Source organism: Pleurodeles waltl, chromosome 9 (genome assembly GCF_031143425.1).
Source record: "Pleurodeles waltl isolate 20211129_DDA chromosome 9, aPleWal1.hap1.20221129, whole genome shotgun sequence".
Lineage (NCBI taxonomy): Eukaryota > Metazoa > Chordata > Amphibia > Caudata > Salamandridae > Pleurodeles > Pleurodeles waltl.
In genome coordinates this window covers 619,219,516-619,239,889 of record NC_090448.1, presented here as the reverse complement: position 1 = coordinate 619,239,889, position 20,374 = coordinate 619,219,516, and positions in this window count along the sequence as shown.

Below are 20,374 nucleotides of genomic sequence, written 5' to 3'. Positions count from 1 at the left end.
CCAGTCAACCGAATCAAAAGCCTTTTAAAAATCTGTGAGCAAGAGGGCCAGGATTTGGGGCAACCGGCGTCTCTCCGCCAAGGCTACGTGTAGCCGGCGGATACAGTGTTGTGTACTGCGGGTTGCCATAAACCCACATTGGTCAGGATGGATTCACTGCAGCAGGACCCTTTTGATGCGAGTGACAAGGATAGAGGCGAACATTTTAATTTCTGTGTTAATCGATGATATTGGTCTGTAATCTGCGCAGTGAGGCGAAGGGGGCTGGGTTTTGGGGAGCACCACAATCATGGCTGTATCTAGTTCAGGAGGAAAGGATCCACCTTTTCCTTTTTCTGCGAAATGGCGTAGGAGACGTGGGGTCAGGTCTTCTCACACCTTATAATATTCTGGGGGGAACCCACCGGGACCAGGCATCTTGCCAGCGGTAATGTCGAGATTGCCACCCCAATTTCTTCCCCTCTAATGGGTTCCTCTAAAAGCTGTGCTTCTATCATAGGTAACTGTGGGAGGGGGATCTCCTGAAGTAGTTGATGTGTTTGATGTGAATCTATTTGTGTGAACGCTTGGTACAGTGTATGATAATAATTGGCAAAAGCATTCACAATTTCGGTATGACCCGTAACCAGGGCCCCATCCCCGTCATAAATTTCAGGGACGATCTTGGAGGCCTGATTGCGGGAGATCAACCAACACAGCATCTTCCCGGTCTTGTCCCCCCAGCCATATATCCTTCCAGTGCTGGACCTCCATAAATGTTTTGCGGCCTCCAGGGATTGACCCCGTATCTCCTCTCAGACTAGGAGGAGTTGTCGCATTAGTTTCTCGCTTGGGTTTATTACGCTGTCTCTTTCGAGGTTTATTGCTCGGAGCTCTAGCTGTGTGATATGTAGCGCTTTGGCACTTTCCTGATTACTTATCAGATTTTTAGCCATACCTCTCAATACTGCTTTCCCTGCCACCCATAGAGCGCCCTCCGAGGTTACTGAGCCTTCGTTTAAGTGGAAGTATTCTGCTTGTGCCTGACGTAATTGTTCCTTAAAGTGTTCATCTTGGAGATACCATGCATTTAGCCGCCACATGGGGGGACGCCGGGGACGGGCCGGGCCTAGTATGAGCCGGAGAGGGGCATGGTCAGAGACTCCTCTGGCTAGAATCTTGATGTGTGAGAGGGTTGTACAATCTGTGTCGGAAGAAGCATCAGGTCTATTCTGGATTGGGATCCATGGGTTTACTGAGGTGTGGGTGAATTGTCTCTGCCTCGGATGCTATATCCGCCAGGCGTCACATAGTCCGTGGCAGATAACCACCCTTTAATTTTGGTTGCCAGTGTACGTCTATATGTGGTGAGTGGGCCGTCTACATCTAAGGTCAGGTCCGGGGTTGCGTTGAAGTCGCCACCTAGTATAGTGTGCCCAGGTGTTAGGTCAGAGAGAAGTTTTGTGAGTGCCTGGAGGGTTGAGCTGACCAGGGAGAGAGGGGTGTAGATACTTATTATATTAAACGTGAACCTTACTACCTTACCGGTAATGGCTACAAACCGCCCCTGTTGGTCTCTCCGTACTTGGATGTGTGTCATAGGGAATGTACAATGCAATAATATGGCTACTCCTCGTGACCCACTTTTGTATCCCGAATGGTACACTCTATCAAATCGTCGACGAATCAGGAATGGGTATTTATCCCCCAAAAGGTGGGTTTCCTGCAACATGAGTATTTCTGGATGGTATCTATGTATGAAGGTGAATACTGCAGTACGTTTAATTTTGTCTAGAAGCCCGTTGATGTTCCATGACATAATTTGTACTTGATTAATGGGGGGTGTGTGATTGTAGGTGGAATTTTACAGTTGTTGAGCCAACATTTTGCTCCTAGTTTATGCGACTCTGAAGGACTTATCTTTCTATCTTCCTGCTGCCGATTCTCAGACTCTATTATATCTGTTGAGTCATTAAGCATCCTGCCCTGTGCCTCAATAAAAAAAAAATATGAATCTTGCCTTCGCATACAAATTCTAACATTGGCCTTTAGAACGAGGCTGTAACCCCCTTGCAAACCAACTCCCTCCCCACTCCATACTTCCCCCCAGAAGCATCTGTCGCCCATATACATAGCCCCTTACTTCTAAAACTGGTGAGATGGCTTTTGAGTGGTAAGGCTGTGGTATTGTGGCGGTGGACCCCTCCCTAGTATCGGATCTTGCATAAATGTATAATACTCGATGTGTGATAACGTTAGGCATAACGCTTCTATTTCTGTGTTCATTGTCTTAAGTCTTTCCCAGAATAAGTTCCACCTATGCAGTCACAGGATTGGGCTACTGGACAAGTCAGAGTCTTCTTGTGTCTCTAGCTGGATCTTGGTTGTGTCCTGTGGTTTCAGGCTTGTCAGGGTGGCTTTGGAATTCTCTTTTGATTGTGGGTGTCTGGGTTCCGATCGATGAGCCCCGGGAAGGGAGTCTGAGCTGGATCTATGTCTTCCTCTTCGTTTCCGAGAATGTGTGCGCTGACTGCGCAACGGTTGTTTCCCCCTTGGGTGAGCTGGTATTGTCTTAAGCGGTGGCTGTGATCCTGTTCTGTGCATATCTAGTGGGGTTTCGTCCGTTAGCCAGGTCCATGCCGCGGTCGGCTGCTCAAAGAAGTAGGTTTTATTATTATAGATCACCCGGAGGCTGGCTGGAAACAGGAGACTATACTGGATGTCCATTGATCTAAGCTTTTGTTTCACTTCCATGAACGAGCGGCGTTGTTGCTGTACCTCTAATGTGTAATCCGGGAAAAGGAGTACTTTTGTTCCATTGCAGAGGTCGTCTCCCCTGGAGCGAGCCTCCCGCAGGACCAGGTCCCCACACAATTCGCGGCCAAGCATCCCGGCCTCCGGCCCACGGAACGCCCCCCTTCTCAGCCCTCGGTCACCACGGGAAGGGGGGGGGAAATCAGGGGGATCAGAGAATCATGGTGCTGCCGGCCCGGGGCCTACCTTGATTTCTCCCAGTCACAGCAGCCCTGGCCGCGACCCGCAACTTGTCTGGCTCAGGGGCCGCAGCCCTGCCTCCAGGCCATCCAGGCTGCCGCCGCCTTTTCGTCGCAGCAGGCCGTGCCTCAGGTCCGTCCCTCAGCCGTCATCTTGATCAGGGGAAACAGTGGGCGAACGCTTGGCAGCCAAAACCTCGGTTTCACCGGGCCGTGAGGGCCGGGAACCCGCCACACGAGACAGGGCACAATAAAGGAACCCCGATGAAGCGTTCACGGTGTTGATGTGTACGGATAGTGATTTTATGAGAGGCGGATGACGGAGTGGTCCTGAGCACTACAAAAGTGCGGCCGCCATCTTGTCGCCCTGAACACGCCTCCTCTAGTGTTTATTTTTTAAACAATCTCTCCCTTATGTGGAAAGTAGACTCTGCTAGCTTGGAAGTGTGGATTCAGCCTGTCTGTATCCAAGGAGATTCTGAAAAGAGCCGCAGCTGCCTTTCCCCCTGTCCACAGGGACTCGACATAGTTTATTTCAGCTACCTGTGTCTGTTTTACTGTGGACTCTCTGTGTTTAAGGCAGCCTGGCCTTTTTTAAAGTGGTGTTTTTTTTCAAATCCGTTTTTGCCGTGACTGTGTGAATTGCCTTGCTAGTTTGTGGCACATAACGCCCCCCCCCCTTTTTTCTTTTAAGTAAAAAGGCTACATACATCTTGCAGATTTTGTTTTAGGAGACTGTTTTAATCTGTTTTTTTTATTTGAATTGTGTTTAAAAACTGTGTGCCCCTCTGTTTTTTGCCTTTAAAAAAGCCCAATTTCAGAGTGCGTGCCCAGCAGTATTCCAGTATTGCCTTTAAAAAAGCCCGATTTCAGAGTGCGCGCCCAGCAGTATTCCAGTGTTTGTTTTTTAAGCAATCTCTCCCTTACCTGAAAAGTAGACTCTGCCTGCTTGGAAGTGTGGATTCAGTCTGTCTGAATCCAAGGAGATTCTGAATATAGCAGCAGCTGCCTTTCCCTCTGCCCACAGGGACTGGATTTAGCTGATTGGCTCTCTGAGTCCCTGTTGCACCTGAGCCCCATCCCCCCACAACTGCTCTGGCCCCTTAAGTTTGTGGAGGGAAGCCCAAGACAGCCACCTCCGTTTTGTGAGCCTCAGCATCTTCCCTGTGTCCTTTTACAGCCCAGTGTTCAAGGATTGCAAAAAGACCTAGGTAAGGAGCCCTGAGATTTTTCTGGGTAAATAGTATTATTTGTTCAAAAGTGTTTAGTACAGCTACCTGTTTCTGTTTTATTGTTGACTCTCTGTGTTTCAGGCAGCCTGGCCTCTTTTAAAGTTTTTTTTTTTTAATTTGTTTTTGCTGTGACTGTGTGAATTTCCTTGCTAGTTTATGGCACATAAACCCCCCCTTTCTTCTTCTAAGTAAAAAGGCTACATACATCTTGCAGAGTGTGTTTTTAGGAGACTGTTTTAATCTGTTTCTGTGATTTGATTTGTGTTTAAAAACTGTTTGCCCCTCTGTTTTTTGCCTTTAAAAAAGCCCAAATTCAGAGTGCGCGCCCAGCAGTATTCCAGTGTTTGTTTTTTAAAAACAATCTCTCCCTTACTTGGAACGTGGACTCTGCTAGCTTGAAAGTGTTGATTCAGTCTGTCTGTATCCAAGGAGATTCTGAATAGAGCAGCAGATGCCTTCCCCCCTGCCTACAGGGACTGGACTTAGCTGATTGGCTCTCTGAGTCCCTGTTGCACCTAAGCCCAATCCCCCCACACCTGCTCTGGCCCCTTAAGTTTGTGGAGGGAAGTCAAAGACAACCACCTCCATGTTGTGAGCCTCAGCATCTCCCCTGTGTCCTGATACAGCCCAGTGCTGAAGGTTTGAAAAAAGGCCTAGGTAAGCAGCCCTGAGATTTTTCTGAGTGAATAGTATTATTTGTTCAGTAGTGTTTCTTTCAGCTACCTGTGTCTGTTTTGCTGTGGACTCTCTGTGTTTCAGGCAGCCTGGCCTCTTTTATAGTAGTGTTTTTTTCAAATTAGTTTTTGCCTTGGCTGTGAATTGCCTTGCTAGTTTGTTGCACATACTTCCCCTTTTTTCTTCTAAGTAAAAAGGCTACATACATTTTGCAGGGTGTGTTTTTAGGAGACTGTTTTAATCTGTTTCTATGATTTAAATTGTGTTTAAAAACTGTCTGCCCCCCTGTTTTCTACCTTTAAAAAAGTCAGATTTCAGAGTGCACGCCCAGCAGTATTCCAGTGTTTGTTTTTTAAACAATCTCTCCCTTACCTGGAAAGTAGACTCTGCTAGCTTGGAAGTGTGGATTCATCCTGTCTGTATTCAAGGAGATTCTGAATGGAGCAGCGGCTGCCTTTCCCCCTGCCACAGGGACTGGACTTAGCAGATTGGCTCTCTGAGTCCCTGTTGCACCTGAGCCCCGCCGTCCCACACATGCTCTAGCCCCTTAAGTTTGTGGAGGGAATCTCAAGACAGCCACTTCCATTTTGTGAGCCTCAGCATCTTCCCTGTGTCCTGATACAGCCCAATGTTCAAGGATTGCAAAAAGACCTAGGTAAGGAGCCCTGAGATTTTTCTGGGTAAATATTACTATTTGTCAAAAGTGTTTATTTCAGCTACCTGTGTCTGTTTAACTGTGGAGTCTCTGTGTTTCAGGCAGCCTGGTCTCTTTTAAAGTGGTGTTTTTTTAAAATTCGATTTTTGCAGTGACTGAGTGAATTGCCTTGCTAGTTTGTGGCACATACCACCACCTTTTTTCTTCTAAGTAAAAAGGTTATATACATCTTGCAGAGTGTGTTTTTAGGAGACTGTTTTAATCAGTTTCTGTGATTGAAATTGTGTTTAAAAACTGTCTGCCACCCTGATCTTTGCCTTTAAAAATCCCTGATTTCAGAGTGCACGCCCAGCAGTATTCCATTGTTTCTTTTCGAAACAATCTCTCCCTTACTTGGAAAGTAGACTCTGCTTGCTTGGAAGTGTGGATTCAGCTTGTTTGTATTCAAGGAGATTCTGAATAGACCAGCAGCTGCCTTTCCCCCTGCCCACAGGGACTGGACTTAGCTGATTGGCTCTCTGAGTCCCTGTTGCACCTGAACCCCGCCCCCCACTCCTGGTCTGGCCCCTTAAGTTTGTGGAGGGAAGCCAAAGGCAGCAACCTCCATTTTGCGAGCCTCAGCATCTTCCCTGTGTCCTGATACAGCCCAGTGTTCAAGGATTGCAAAAAGACCTAGGTAAGGAGCCCTGAGAATTTTCTGGGTAAATAGTATTATTTGTTCAAAAGTGTTTATTTCAGCTACCTGTGTCTGTTTAACTGTTGACTCTCTGTGTTTCAGGCAGCCTGGACTCTTTTAAAGTGTTTTTTTTTTTATTTGTTTTTGCCGTGACTGTGTGAATTGCCTTGCTACTTTGTGGCACCTACCCCCCCCCCTTTTGTCTTATAAGTAAAAATGCTACATACATCATGCATAGTGTGTTTTTAGGAGACTGTTTAAATCTGTTTCTGTGATTTAAATTGTGTTTAAAAACTGTCTGCCCCCCTGCTTTCTACCTTTAAAAAAGCCAGATTTAGGGTGCGCGCTTAGCAGTATTCCAGTGTTTGTTTTTTAAACAATCTCTCCCTTACATGGAAATTAGACTCTGCTAGCTTGGAAGTGTGGATTCAGCCTGTCTGAATCCAAGGATTTTCTGAATAGAGCAGCAGTTTCCTTTCACCCTGCCACAGGGACTGGACGTATCTGATTGGCTCCCTGAGTCCCGGTTGCACCTGAGTCCCGCCCCCCCCTCATCTACTCTGGCCCCTTAAGTTTGTGGAGGGAAGCCCAAGACAGCCACCTCCATTTTGTGAGCCTCAGCATCTTCCCTGTGTCCTGATACAGCCCAGTGTTCAAGGATTGTAAAAAGACCTAGGTAAGGAGCCCTAAGATTTTTCTGGGTATATAGTATAATTTTTTCAAAAGTGTTTATATCAGCTACCTGTGTCTGTTTAACTGTGGACTCTCCGTGTTTCAGGCAGCGTGGTCTCTTTTAAAGTGGTGTTTTTTTTAAATGTGTTTTTGCCGTGACTGTGTGAATTGGCTTGCTAGTTTTTGCACCTAACCCCCCCTCCCTTTTTTCTTATAAGCAAAAAGGCTACATACATCTTGCAGAGTGTGTTTTTAGGATACTGTTTAAATCTGTTTCTGTGATTTAAATTGTGTTTAAAAACTGTCTGCCCCCCTGTTTTCTACCTTTAAAAAAGCCAGATTTCAGAGTGCACGCCCAGCAGTATTCCAGTGTTAGTTTTTGAAACAATCTCTCCCTTATTTGGAAAGTAGACTTTGCTATCTTGGAAGTGTGGATCCAGCCTGTCTGTATCCAAGGAGGTTCTGAATAGAGAAGCAGCTGTCTTTCCCCCTGCCTACAGGGACTGGACTTAGCTGATTGGCTCTCTGAGTCCCTGTTGCACCTGAGCCCCGTCCCCCCACACCTGCTCTGACCCCTTAAGTTTGTGGGGGAAAGCCCAAGACAGCCATCTCCATTTTGTGAGCCTCAGCATTTTCCCTGTGTCCTGATACAGCCCAGTGTTCAAGGATTGCAAAAAGACCTAGGTAAGGAGCCCTGAGATTTTTCTGGGTGAATAGTATTATTTGTTCAAAAGTGTTTATTTCAGCTACCTGTTTCTATTTTACTGTGGACTCTCTGTGTTTCAGGCAGCCTGGCGTCTTTTAAAGTGGATTTTTTTTTACAATTTGTTTTTGTTGTGACTGTGTGAATTGCCTTGCTAGTTTGTGGCACATAGCCCCCCCCCCCCTTTTCTTCTAAGTAAAAAGGCTACATACATCTTGCAGAGTGTCTTTCTAGGAGACTGTTTTAATCTGTTTCTGTGATTTAAATTGTGTTTAACAACTGTCTGCCCCCCTTTTTTTGCCTTTAAAAAAGCCTGATTTCAGAGTGCGCGCCCAGCAGTATTCCAGTGTTTGTTTTTTAAACAATCTCTCCCTTACCTGGAAAGTAGACTCTGCTAGCTTGGAAGTGTGGATTCAGCCTGTCTGAATCCATGGAGTTTGTGAATAGAGCAGCAGTTTCCTTTCCCCCTGCCCACAGGGATTGGATGTAGCTGATTGGCTCCCTGAGTCCCGGTTGCACCTGAGTCCCGCCCCCCACATCTACATTGGCCCCTTAAGTTTGTGGAGGGAAGCCCAAGACAGCCCTCTCCATTTTGTTAGCCTCAGCATCTTCCCTGTGTCCTGATACAGCCCAGTTTTCAAGGATTGCAAAAAGACCTAGGTAAGGAGCCCTGAGATTTTTCTGGGTAAATATTATAATTTGTTCAAAAGTGTTTATTTCAGCTACCTGTGTCTGTTTAACTGTGGACTCTATGTTTCAGTCAGCCTGGTCTCTTTTAAAGTGGTGTTTTTTTTTAAATGTGTCTTTGCCGTGACTGTGAATTGCCTTCCTAGTTTGTTGCACATACTTACCCTTTTTTCTTCTAAGTAAAAAGGCTACATACATTTTGCAGGGTGTGTTTTTAGGAGACTGTTTTAATCTGTTTCTGTGATTTAAATTGTGTTTAAAAACTGTCTGCCCCCCTGTTTTCTACCTTTAAAAACCCCTATTTCAGAGTGCGCGCCCAGCAGTATTCCAGTGTTTGTTTTTTAAACAATCTCTCCCTTACCTGAAAAGTAGACTCTGCCAACTTGGAAGTGTGGATTCCGCCTGTCTGTATCCAAGGAGATTCTGAATAGAGCAGCAGCTGCCTTTCCCTCTGCCCACAGGGACTGGACTTAGCTGATTGGCTCTCTGAGTCCCTGATGCACCTCAGCCCCACCCCCCCACACCGGCTTTGGCCCCTTAAGTTTGTGGAGAGAAGGCCAAGACAGCCACCTCCAGTTTGAGATCCTCAGCATCTTCCCTGTTTCCTGATACAGCCCAGTGTTCAAGGATTGCAAAAAGACCTAGGTAAGGAGCCCTGAGATTTTTCTGGGTAAATAGTATTATTTGTTCAAAAGTGTTTATTTCAGTTACCTGTTTCTGTTTTACTGTAGACTCTCTGTGTTTTAGGCAGACTGGCCTCTTTTAAAGTGGTGTTTATTTTTTTAATTCATTTTTGCTGTGACTGTGTGAATTGCATTGCTAGTTTGTGGCACATAACTCCCCCCCCCCTTTTTTCTTATAAGTAAAAAGGCTATATACATCTTGCAGAGTGTGTTTTTAGGAGACTGTTTTAATCTGGTTCTGTGATTTAAATTCTGTTTAAAAACTGTCTGCCCACCTGATTTTTGCCTTTAAATTCTCCGATTTCAGAGTGCGTGCTCAGAAGTATTCCATTGTTTGTTTTTCAAACAATCTCTCCCTTACTTGGAAAGTAGACTCTGCTTGCTGGGAAGTGTGGATTCAGCTTGTTTGTATTCAAGGAGATTCTGAATAGAGCAGCAGCTGCCTTTCCCCCTGCCCACAGGGACTGGACTTAGCTGATTGGCTCTGAGTCCCTGTTGCACCCGTCCCCCGTCCCCCCACAACTGCTCTGGCCCCTGAAGTTTGTGGAGGAAAGCCCAAGACAGCCACCTCCATTTTGTGAGCTGCAGCATCTTCCCTGTGTCCTGATACAGCCCAGTGTTCAAGGATTGCAAAAAGACCTAGATAAGGAGCCCTGGGATTTTTCTGGGTGAATAGTATTATTTGTTCAAAAGTGTTTATTTCAGCTACCTGTTTCTGTTTTACTGTGGACTCTCTGTGTTTCAGGCACCCTGGCCTCTTTTAAAGTGGTGTTTTTTAAAATGTGTTTTTGCTGTAACTGTGTGAATTGCCTTGCTAGTTTGTGGCACATAACCCCTCCCCCTTTCCTTCTAAGTGAAAAGGCTACATACATCTTGCAGAGTGTGTTTTTAGGAAACTGTTTAAATCTGTTCCTGTGATTTAAATTGTGTTTAAAAACTGTCTACCCTCCTGTTTTTTGTCTTTAAAAAATCCCAAATTCAGAGTGCGTGCCCAGCAATATTCCAGTGTTTGTTTTTTAAACAATCTCTCCCTTCCCTGGAAAGTAGACTCTGCTAGCTTGGAAGTGTGGATTCAGCCTGTCTAAATCCATGGAGTTTGTGAATAGAGCAGCAGTTTCCTTTCCCCCTGCCCACAGGGACTGGACGTAGCTGATTAACTCTCTGAGTCCCTGTTGCACCGACTCCCCGCCCCCCCAACTGCTCTGGCCCCTTAAGTTTGTGGAGGGAAGCCCAAGATAGCCACCTCCATTTTGCGAGCCTCAGCATCTTCCCTGTGTGCTGATACAGCCCAGTGTTCAAGGATTGCAAAAAGACCTAGGTAAGGAGCCCTGAGATTTTTCTGGGTAAATAGTATAATTTGTTCAGTAGTGTTTCTTTCAGCTACCTGTGTCTGTTTTGCTGTGGACTCTCTGTGTTTCAGGCAGCCTGGCCTCTGTTAAAGTGGTGTTTTTTTCAAATTAGTTTTTGCCGTGACTGTGAATTGCCTTGCTAGTTTGTTGCACATACTTCCCCTTTTTTCTTCTAAGTAAAAAGGCTACATACATTTTGCAGGGTGTGTTTTTAGGAGACTGTTTTAATCTGTTTCTGTGATTTAAATTGTGTTTAAAAACTGTCTGCCCCCCTGTTTTCTACCTTTAAAGACCCCTATTTCAGAGTGCGCGCCCAGCAGTATTCCAGTGTTTGTTTTTTAAACAATCTCTCCCTTACCTGAAAAGTAGACTCTGTCAACTTGGAAGTGTGGATTCCGCCTGTCTGTATCGAAGGAGATTCTGAATAGAGCAGCAGCTGCCTTTCCCTCTGCCCACAGGGACTGGACTTAGCTGATTGGCTCTCTGTGTCCCTGTTGCACCTCAGCGCCACCCCCCCCACACCGGCTTTGGCCCCTTAAGTTTGTGGAGAGAAGGCCAAAACAGCCACCTCCAGTTTGTGATCCTCAGCATCTTCCCTGTTTCCTGATACAGCCCAGTGTTCAAGGATTGCAAAAAGACCTAGGTAAGGAGCCCTGAGATTTGTCTGGGTATATAGAATTATTTGTTCGAAAGTGTTTATTTAAGCTACCTGTGTCTGTTTTACTGTGGACTCTCTGCGTTTCTGGCAGCCTGGCCTCTTTTAAAGTGGTGTTTTTTATTTATTTGTTTTTATTGTGACTGTGTTAATTGCCTTGCTAGTTTGTGGCACATCACCCCCCCCCATTTTTTCTTCTACGTAAAAAGGCTACATACATCTTGCAGAGTGTGTTTTTAGGAAACCGGTTTAATCTATTTCTTCGAATTAAATTGTGTTTAAAATCTGTCTGCCCCCCTGTTTTTTGCCTTTAAAAAAGCCCAATTTCAGAGTGCGCACCCAGCAGTATTCCAGTGTTTTTTTTTCTCTAAACAAATGTTTATTGTTTTTCAGACATATATAGAAAAGGAAGGAAAAAGCAGGTTCAAGTACAAGGCAAGGACGCATAGAATTTGTACATCTTATCATTGTTTTAGTATCGTTGTTAGCCATCAACAATAATGGATTGTGGTGCTATCAGCAGATCTAGCCACCGTAGTGTCCCCTTGAAACATTAAGTATCTTATTACGTATGTGGTTTATGTCATCAATTCTAGCCATCGTCCCCATATCTTTTCAAATTTGTGTGGGCACCATCTAGGCTCAAATACCAGTTTCTCCTGATTGGCACACCAATCCACACCCTTCCTCCATTTCTGGATCAACTGGCCTTATGGGGACGTCCACGCTGCAGCAATATCTCTATTAGCGACTAATAATGCCATAGCTGTCAGTGTTAGTTTAGCATGTGTTCCTCCCATTTCTTCCTTTACCTCCAATAGGATTAGCTTAGCTGATGTTTGTATTTCTTGACCCAGTGCCCTTCCTAAATCTCGGATCACCCCTTCCCAGTACTTTTGTATTTTTTGACAGGTCCATACCATGTGAAAGAAGTCTGCTGGTTCATTCGGGCATCTTGGGCATTTGGCAGAAGGGCAGGCTCCCATTTTGTGTAGTTTCGATGGTGTCAGATAGGCCCCATATAAATAATAGAATTGTATCATGCGGAACCTCGCAGATATTGCCAATACCTTGGGCGCCATCAAGGCTTCCATCCATTCCGTTTCTTCTAGGGGTCCGAGTCATGATTCCCACTTAGTCCTAAAAATGACTAAGTTATCAGGAGTGTTTTGTAAAGTTGAGAAATTCCTTTCCCCTCCATATTTCCCATGAGTATTTTGGCTTCCAGTGGGTTAAAGTCCGGTATAGGGCTTGTGGTGGGCAGATGGGTTTGCAGTGCGTGTCTTAGTTGAAGGTATCTAAAGAACTGTGTCTGGTTTAATTGAAATTCTGCTTGTAGGTCTTGGAACGATTTCATGGACCTCCCTTTCCATATGTCCCCAACCAGGGAAATGCCTATTAGGTCCCATGTTGCGAATCCCTCCAGCGTGGTGGAGGCATACATCCATTTCCTTTTCCATAGCGGAGTCTGGAGGGTGATAACGGTATTCCAGTGAGTGTGGCGTAACGCGGCTCGCCATGCCAGGAAGACCACTTTGGTTGTTTCCTCCATGTCACGAGGAAGCGATGCTCCATACAGCATGTCAAGAACCTGTGGAAACCCCAGGAGTGTCAATTCTGTCTTATACGCCGGGTCTTCCCAGCCCCCATTAAACCAGTCATGGACCACTATCAATTGGGTAGCCAGGTAATGTCGATAGGGATCTGACGCACCCAAACCTCCATCATACATTCCTCTCCGGCAATGTTGTATCGCTATTCAATGTCTATTACCTCTCCATAGAAATCTTCCGGTGATGGTTTTGAGATTATTGAACCAGAAATGGGGGATGAGGATGGGAACATTTTGGAATATGTATAGGAGTCTTGGCAAGATCATCATTTTGTATATGGACACCCGCCCCATCACATTCAAGGGGAGGGTTTGCCATCTCTGCATGTCCGCTTTGATTCTTGTTAGCAGAGAAGATAGATTTTTGGCCCATGTTAATTCGGGCAAAAGGGTTACCCAGATCCCTAGGTATTTAAAACGTAATTTGCGTATGGGTATGGTATTTTGCCAGTCGAAGCAATCACGTGTGTTTGCTAGCGGGATCATGATTGATTTGGTGGAGTTCAACCTGAGATTAGTTCGTATTTCCTTAGAAGGCAAAGGCTCCTTGGACCCGTTATACTGGGTTCCTCCAAATTTAGCAGAACATCATCTGCATATAGAGCTATCCTGTCTTCATGAGATGGACCCCATTTCCATCCTCGGTATACTGAGCCTGCTCTGATCATCTGGGCTAGAGGCTCAATGGACAGGGTAAACAAAAGAGGGGATAGGGGACATCCCTGTGGAGTATCTCGAACCTGTGGGATATGGTCCCATTAACCTGTACACAGGCCGTAGGGTTAGTGTATAATGCTTTAATTAGGTGGCAAAGATGTTTTTCTATGCCTGCCCGTCGGAGCACCAGTAGAAGGAATCCCCAGTCAACCGAATCAAAAGCCTTTTCAAAATCTATGAGCAAGAGGGCCAGGATTTGGGGCAACCGGCGTCTCTCCGCCAAGGCTACGTGTAGCAGGCGGATACAGTGTCGTGTACTGCGGGTTACCATAAACCCACATTGGTCAGGATGGATTAGCTGCGGCAGGACCCTTTTGATGCGAGTTGCAAGGATAGAGGTGAACATTTTAATTTCTGTGTTAATCGATGATATTGGTCTGTAATCTGCGCAGTGAGGCGAAGGGGGCTGGGTTTTGGGGAGCACCACAATCATGGCTGTATCTAGTTTAGGAGGAAAGGATCCGCCTTTTCCTATTTCTGCGAAATGGAGTAGGAGACGGGGTCAGGTCTTCACTAAACACCTTATAATATTCTGGGGGGAACTCACCGGGACCAGGCGTCTTGCCAGCGTTTAATGTCGAGATTGCTGCCCCAATTTCTTCTCCTCTAATGGGTTCCTCTAAAAGCTGTGCTTCTATCATAGGTAATTGTGGGAGGGGTATCTCCTGAAGTAGTTGATGTGTTTGATGTGAATCTATTTGTGTAGACGCATGGTACAGTGTATGATAATAATTGGCAAAAGCATTCACAATTTCGGTATGACCCGCAACCAGGGCCCCATCCCCGTCATAAATTTCAGGGACGATCTTGGAGGCCTGATTGCAGGAGATCAACCAATACAGCATCTTCCCGGTCTTGTCCCCCCAGCCATATATCCTTCCAGTGCTGGCCCTCCATAAATGTTTCGCGGCCTCCAGGGATTGACCCCATATCTCCTCTCAGATTAGGAGGAGTTGTCGCATCAGTTTCTCGCTTGGGTTTATTACGTTGTCTCTTTCGAGGTTTATTGCTCGGAGCTCTAGCTGTGTGATATGTAGTGCTTTGGCACGTTCCTGATTACGTATCAGATTTTTAGCCATACCTCTTAATACTGCCTTCCCTGCCGCCCATAGAGCGCCCTCCGAGGTTACTGAGCCCTCGTTTAAGTGGAAGTATTCTGCTTGTGCCTGACGTAATTGTTCCTTAAAGTGTTCATCTTGGAGATACCATGCGTTTAGCCGCCACATGGGGCGCGCCAGGGGCGGGCCGGGCCTAGTATGACCTGGAGAGGGTCATGGTCAGAGACTCCTCTGGCTAGAATATTGACGTGTGAGAGGGTTGTACAATCTGTGCTTGGAAGAAGAATCAGGTCTATTCTGGATTTAGAGCCATGGGCTGCTGAGGTGTGGGTGAATTGTTTCTGCCTCTGATGCCATATCCGCCAGGCGTCACATAATCCCGTGGCAGATAACCACCCTTTAATTTTGGTTGCCAGTGTACATCTATATGTGGTGAGTGGGCCGTCTACATCTAAGGTCGGGTCCAGGGTTGCGTTGAAGTCGCCACCTAGTATAGTCTGCCCGGGGGTAGCTCAGAGAGAAGTTTTGTGAGTGGCTGGAGGGTTGAGCTGACCAGGGAGGGAGGGGCGTAAATACTTATTATATTAAACGTGAACCTTTCTACCTTACCAGTAATGGCTACAAACCGCCCCTGTTGGTCTCTCCGTACTTGGATGTGTGTCATAGGGAAGGTACAATGCAATAATATGGCTACTCCTCGTGACCCACGTGTTTATCCCGCATGGTACACTCTATCAAATCGTCGACGAATCAGGAATGGGTATTTATCCCCCAAAAGGTTGGTTTCCTGCAACATGAGTATTTCTTGATGGTATCTATGTATGAAGGTGAATTCTGCAGTACGTTTAATTTTGTCTAGGAGCCCGTTGATGTTCCATGACATAATTTGTACTTGATTTGTGGGGGGTGTGTGATTGTAGGTGGAATTTTACAGTTGTTGAGCCAACATTTTGCTCCTAGTTTTTGCGACTCTGAAGGACTTATCTTTCTATCTTCCTGCTGCCGATTCTCAGACTCTATTATATCTGTTGAGTAATTAAGCATCCTGCCCTGTGCTTCAATTAAAAAAAAATATGAATCTTGCCTTCGCACACAAATTCTAGCATTGGCCTTTAGAACGAGGCCGGAACCTCCTTGCCCCCCAACTCCCTCCCCACCCCATACTTCGCTCCAGAAGCATCTGTCGCCCATATACGTAGCCCCTCACTTCTAAAACTGGTGAGATGGCTTTTGAGTGGTAAGGCTGTGGTATTGGTGGCGGTGGACCCCTCCCTAGTATCGGATCATGCATAAATGTATAATACTCGATGTGTGATCAAGTTAGGCATAACGGTTCTATTTCTGTGTTCATTGTCTTAAGTCTTTCCCAGAATAAGTTCCACCTATGCAGTCACAGGATTGGACTACGGGACAAGTCAGAGTCTTCTTGTGTCTCTAGCTGGATCTTGGTTGTGTCCTGTAGTTTCAGGCTTGTCAGGGTGGCTTTGGAATTCTCTTTTGATTGTGGGTGTCTGGGTTCCGATCGATGAGACCCGGGAGGGGAGTCCGAGCTTGATCTATGTCTTCCTCTTCGTTTCCGAGAGCGTGTGCGCTGACTGCGCATCGGTTGTTGCCCCCTTGGGTGAGCTGGTGTTGTCTTAAGCGTTGGCCGGGGTCCTGTTCTGTGCATATCTAGTGGGGTTTCTCCCATTAGCCAGGTCCATGCCGCGGTTGGCTGCTCAAAGAAGTAGGTTTTATTATTATAGATCACCCGGAGTCTGGCTGGAAACAGGAGATGATACTGGATGTCCATTGATCTAAGCTTTTGTTTCACTTCCATGAACGTTCGGCGTTGTTGCTGTACCTCTAATGTGTAATCTGGAAAAAAGGAGTACTTTCGTTCTATTGCAGAGGAGGTCCCCCCTGGAGCGAGCCTCCCTCAGGACCAGGTCTCTGTCTTTGAAGTTGAAGAGGCAGATTATTACTGCCATGGGTGGGGAGCCGGGTGGAGACCTTGCGTGCAGCGACCTATGGGCTTGTTCGATTGTGAACCATGGCGTGAAGTGGTCTGCTGGCAACCAGGACCGGAACCACTCCTCTAGGAACTTATCCAATGATGATTCTGCAGTGAGCTTGGGAAGACCCACTAGGTGAAGATTGTTACGTCGAGATCTGTTTTTGGCGTCTTTAGCCTTCTTGTGTAGATCTGAGGTACGTTTGGTCAGCATTGAGATTTGGGTTTTTAGAGTTGTTATTTCATCTTCTGCCGTGAAGATTCTCGACTCGGCCTCTGTGATTCGGGATACTGCATTGCGGAGATCTTAACGGATCAGGGCGACATCAACTCCGACATCCCCTATTTTTGATTCGACTGCTGTCTGGGAGGCCTGAATCGCCTGAAGGATCTCCGCCAGGTCGCTGGACGATGTTTGTGAGTTGGGCCTTCCGACCGTGTGCCCACTGTACCTGTGGTGAATTGGTCATACGACTTTGTGCCGTTGTTTGTTTGATCGCTTTGTCTTTGCCCATGATGTTGGGTGCGGTTCTAACCTGTCTAGGGTTGCAGTGATCGGTCAATTTCGTTTTGCCCTATTGTAGGGCCTGATGGGAGATCTAATCTGATTCCCCCTGTGGTATATCCTAATTTATGAATCTATTAGATACTTCCAGGGGTATTGGGGGAACATGGTTTTGCAGAGTTTATTTCATCCTACTGTTTTGTTTTGTTATTGTCCTATCCCCTTCTATGTCCTTTACCCCGGCGGCATTATTATTCACTCGATATGGTCCCGGGACTCCTCCCCGGCCAGCCGGTAAGGATGCCTGACGTCCAGAAGAGGGGCGGTCAGAGAATAAGGAAAGGGTGAAAAGGGAGGCACTCCTTGTAATCCCTAATGTGTCACCTTCAGATTGCACCCCACTGTGGTCCGAAGGACGGAGATAGGGCCCCTCTCTGCTCACGGGGCCCGAAGGTCCAGATTCACATCTCGGTATCCCAGTGTTTGTCCCAGCTCACGTTAGTGGTTGCTGCTTGTTACTGCTACTTAATTTCTTCTTTCCTCTCTCCCGGGGAGACCAGTGGGGAGCGCGTCACTGCAACACGGTCCGTAGTTGGCCGCCCTCGAGGCGATGTAATGTCTAGGCCCCGGACTGCAGCCAGCCCCAGGATCCAAAACCCTCTCCTGGGCTCCAGCCGGGGGGCCTCTCGCTGCCATGGAGTCTCTTATCTCGGGGGGAAGGTGGGCAACGAGCCCACCGGTTCGGTCCTCCGGTTGATCACACCTGTGGTAGGCCCTCCATCCCGGCCCCGCGTCCCAGCCTATAGCAGCATCAGCAGGGGTCCCCGTGCCCCGGCGAGCACCTGTCCGCTCAGGCGGCCCTCCTAGCGGTCTGCAGGTCCTCCTCCTAATATCGGGCGCTGGGCCTGCCAGGCCCAGCACAATTCGCGGCTGAGCACCCAGGCCTCCGGCCCACGGAGCGCCCCGACCCCCTTACCAGCCCTCGGTCACCACGGGAAGGGGGGGGAAATCAGGGGGACCAGAGAATCACGGCACTGCCGTCCCGGGCCTACCTTGATTTCTCCCAGTCACAGCGGCCCCGGCCGCGACCCGCACCTTCTCTGGCTCGGAGTCCGCAGCCCTGCCTCCAGGCTGTCCGGGCCATCGCCACCTTTCCTCCGCAGCGGGCCACGCCTCTGGTCTGTCCCTCAGCCACCATCTTGATCGGGGGAAGCAGCGGTCGAACGCTGGGCAGCCAAAACCTCTGTCTCACGGGGCTGGGAGGGCCGGGAACCCGCTACTCGAGACAGGGCACGATAAAGGAACCCCGTTGAAGCTTTCACGGTGTTGATGTGAACGGATAGCGATTTTATGAGAGGCGGATGACGGAGGGGTCCTGAGCACTACAAAAGTGCGACCACCATCTTGACGCCCTTTGCCACGCCCCCTCCAGTGTTTGCTTAAAAATCAATCTCTCCCTTACGTGGAAAGTAGACTCTGCTAGCATGGAAGTGTGGATTCAGCCTGTCTGTATCCAAGGAGATTCTGATTAGAGCAGCAGCTGCCTTTACCCCTGCCCACAGGGACTGGACTTAGCTGATTGGCTCTCTGAGTCCCTGTTGCCCCTGAGCCCCATTCCCCCACACCTGCTCTGGCCCCTTTAGTTTGTGGAGGGAAGCCCAAGGCAGTCACCTCCATTTTGTGAGCCTCAGCATCTTCCCTGTTTCCTGATAGAGCCCAGTGTTCAAGGATTGCAAAAAGACCTTGGTAAGGAGCCCTGAGAATTTTCTGGGTAAACAGAATTATTTGTTCAAAAGTGTTTATTTCAGCTACCTGTGTCTGTTTTACCATGGACTCTCTGGGTTTCAGGGAGCCTGGCCTCTTTTAAAGTGGTGGTTTTTTTTTTAAATTCATTTTTGCTGTGACTGTGTGAATTGCCTTGCTAGTTTGTGCTAAATAACCCCCCTCCCTCTTTTATCTTCTAAGTAAAAAGGCTACACACATCTTGCAGAGTGTGTTTTTAGGGGACTGTTTTAATCTGTTTCTGTGATTTAAATTGTGTTTAAAAACTGTTTGCCCCCCTGTTTTGTGCCTTTAAAAAAGCCCGATTTCAGAGTGCGTGCCCTGCAGTATTCCAGTGTTTGTTTTTTAAATACTCTCTCCCTTACCTGAAAAGTAGACTCTGCTAACTTGGAAGTGTGGATTCAGCCTGTCTGTATCCAAGGAGATTCTAAATAGAGCAGCAGCTGCCTTTCCCCCTGCCACAGGGACTGGACTTAGCTGATTGGCTATCTGAGTCACTGTTGCACCTGAGCCCCGCCGTCCCACACATGCTCTGGCCCCTTAAGTTTGTGGAGGGAAGCTACAGGACATAGCAGGATTAAGACATACAGGCAATGAAAGTAAAACTAAGTTATAGCACAGGATTCCAGGCTATGAATAAGCAGGAGTTGTTGTAGGAAAATCTCCCTTTTTGATATGTCATCCCCACTTTTTGCCTAGTATTTGGTGCAATTTTGACTGAGTGCACCGAGTTCCTCAGGAACCTCTACATTTAGCACATGCAGGTTGTCGTTTTAAGATTGGAACCCACCTGTTGGTCCCTCCTGATGGAAACCCCAGTCCTCACCTGCAGCATCTTTTGGACTGGATCGATCACCACTGAGAACTTTACACCATACTATACCTCTGTACCCACCCGCCCCAGGTCACCTCTTGGTGTGGTCCGGAACCTTGCACAATACTTAACTAAAGTCCAGGAGATTGGCCTGGTAAGTCACTGTATTATACCTGAATGCAGTACTTGTTTCTCTCCATAGGATAACTGTGCAATTTTCAGATGCAGTAATGTCGACTTTTGAAATCTACAAATATTTTTTGCAAAAAGTTACTTACCAGAGTGTATTGATTTTAGTGCCTAGACATATAAATATAATTATTGTAAATTGGTGTGGATCTCCTTCTTGAATCGTGTGTCATTTATTGACTGTTTGCTTATGGTAAATATCTACCACTTCTCTCTGATAAGCTTAAGGCTGCTCAACCACACTACCCCCAAGAGAGCACCTTGGGATTGCTAGAGCAAGCCCCCGTCCACTAGTAAAGGAACACCTGGCCTCTTTGCAAGATATATCACATTTTGATATATAAAGAGCCAGCTTCCTACAGTTGTGGTAACAGCATGACTCAGTGTTGCCGCTTCAGAAGTTTTATTATATTTCAGAAGCATCTCTAACAGCATACTAAGTAAATGAGTGTGCATACACAACAATTGTCAGAATGCTACTGCAGTGAGAGGGGCAGTAGCACTCACAATTTCACCAATATACCCATTTCAAATGATTTAGCACCTGCTTCAAAGAACTTTTGTCAGCGATAAAAGTTTGCACTAGATTTCATGTTGAGCCTGTACTAAATGGATATTAGGATTGTACTGATGCTATCCACTATGAACAAGGGAAGCATAATGGTGCTGTGAAGAGCTACTTGTTCTATGAGGAAATAAAGCTGGCACTGGAGGGGACAATATTAAGTGAAACGTTTTTTGGTAC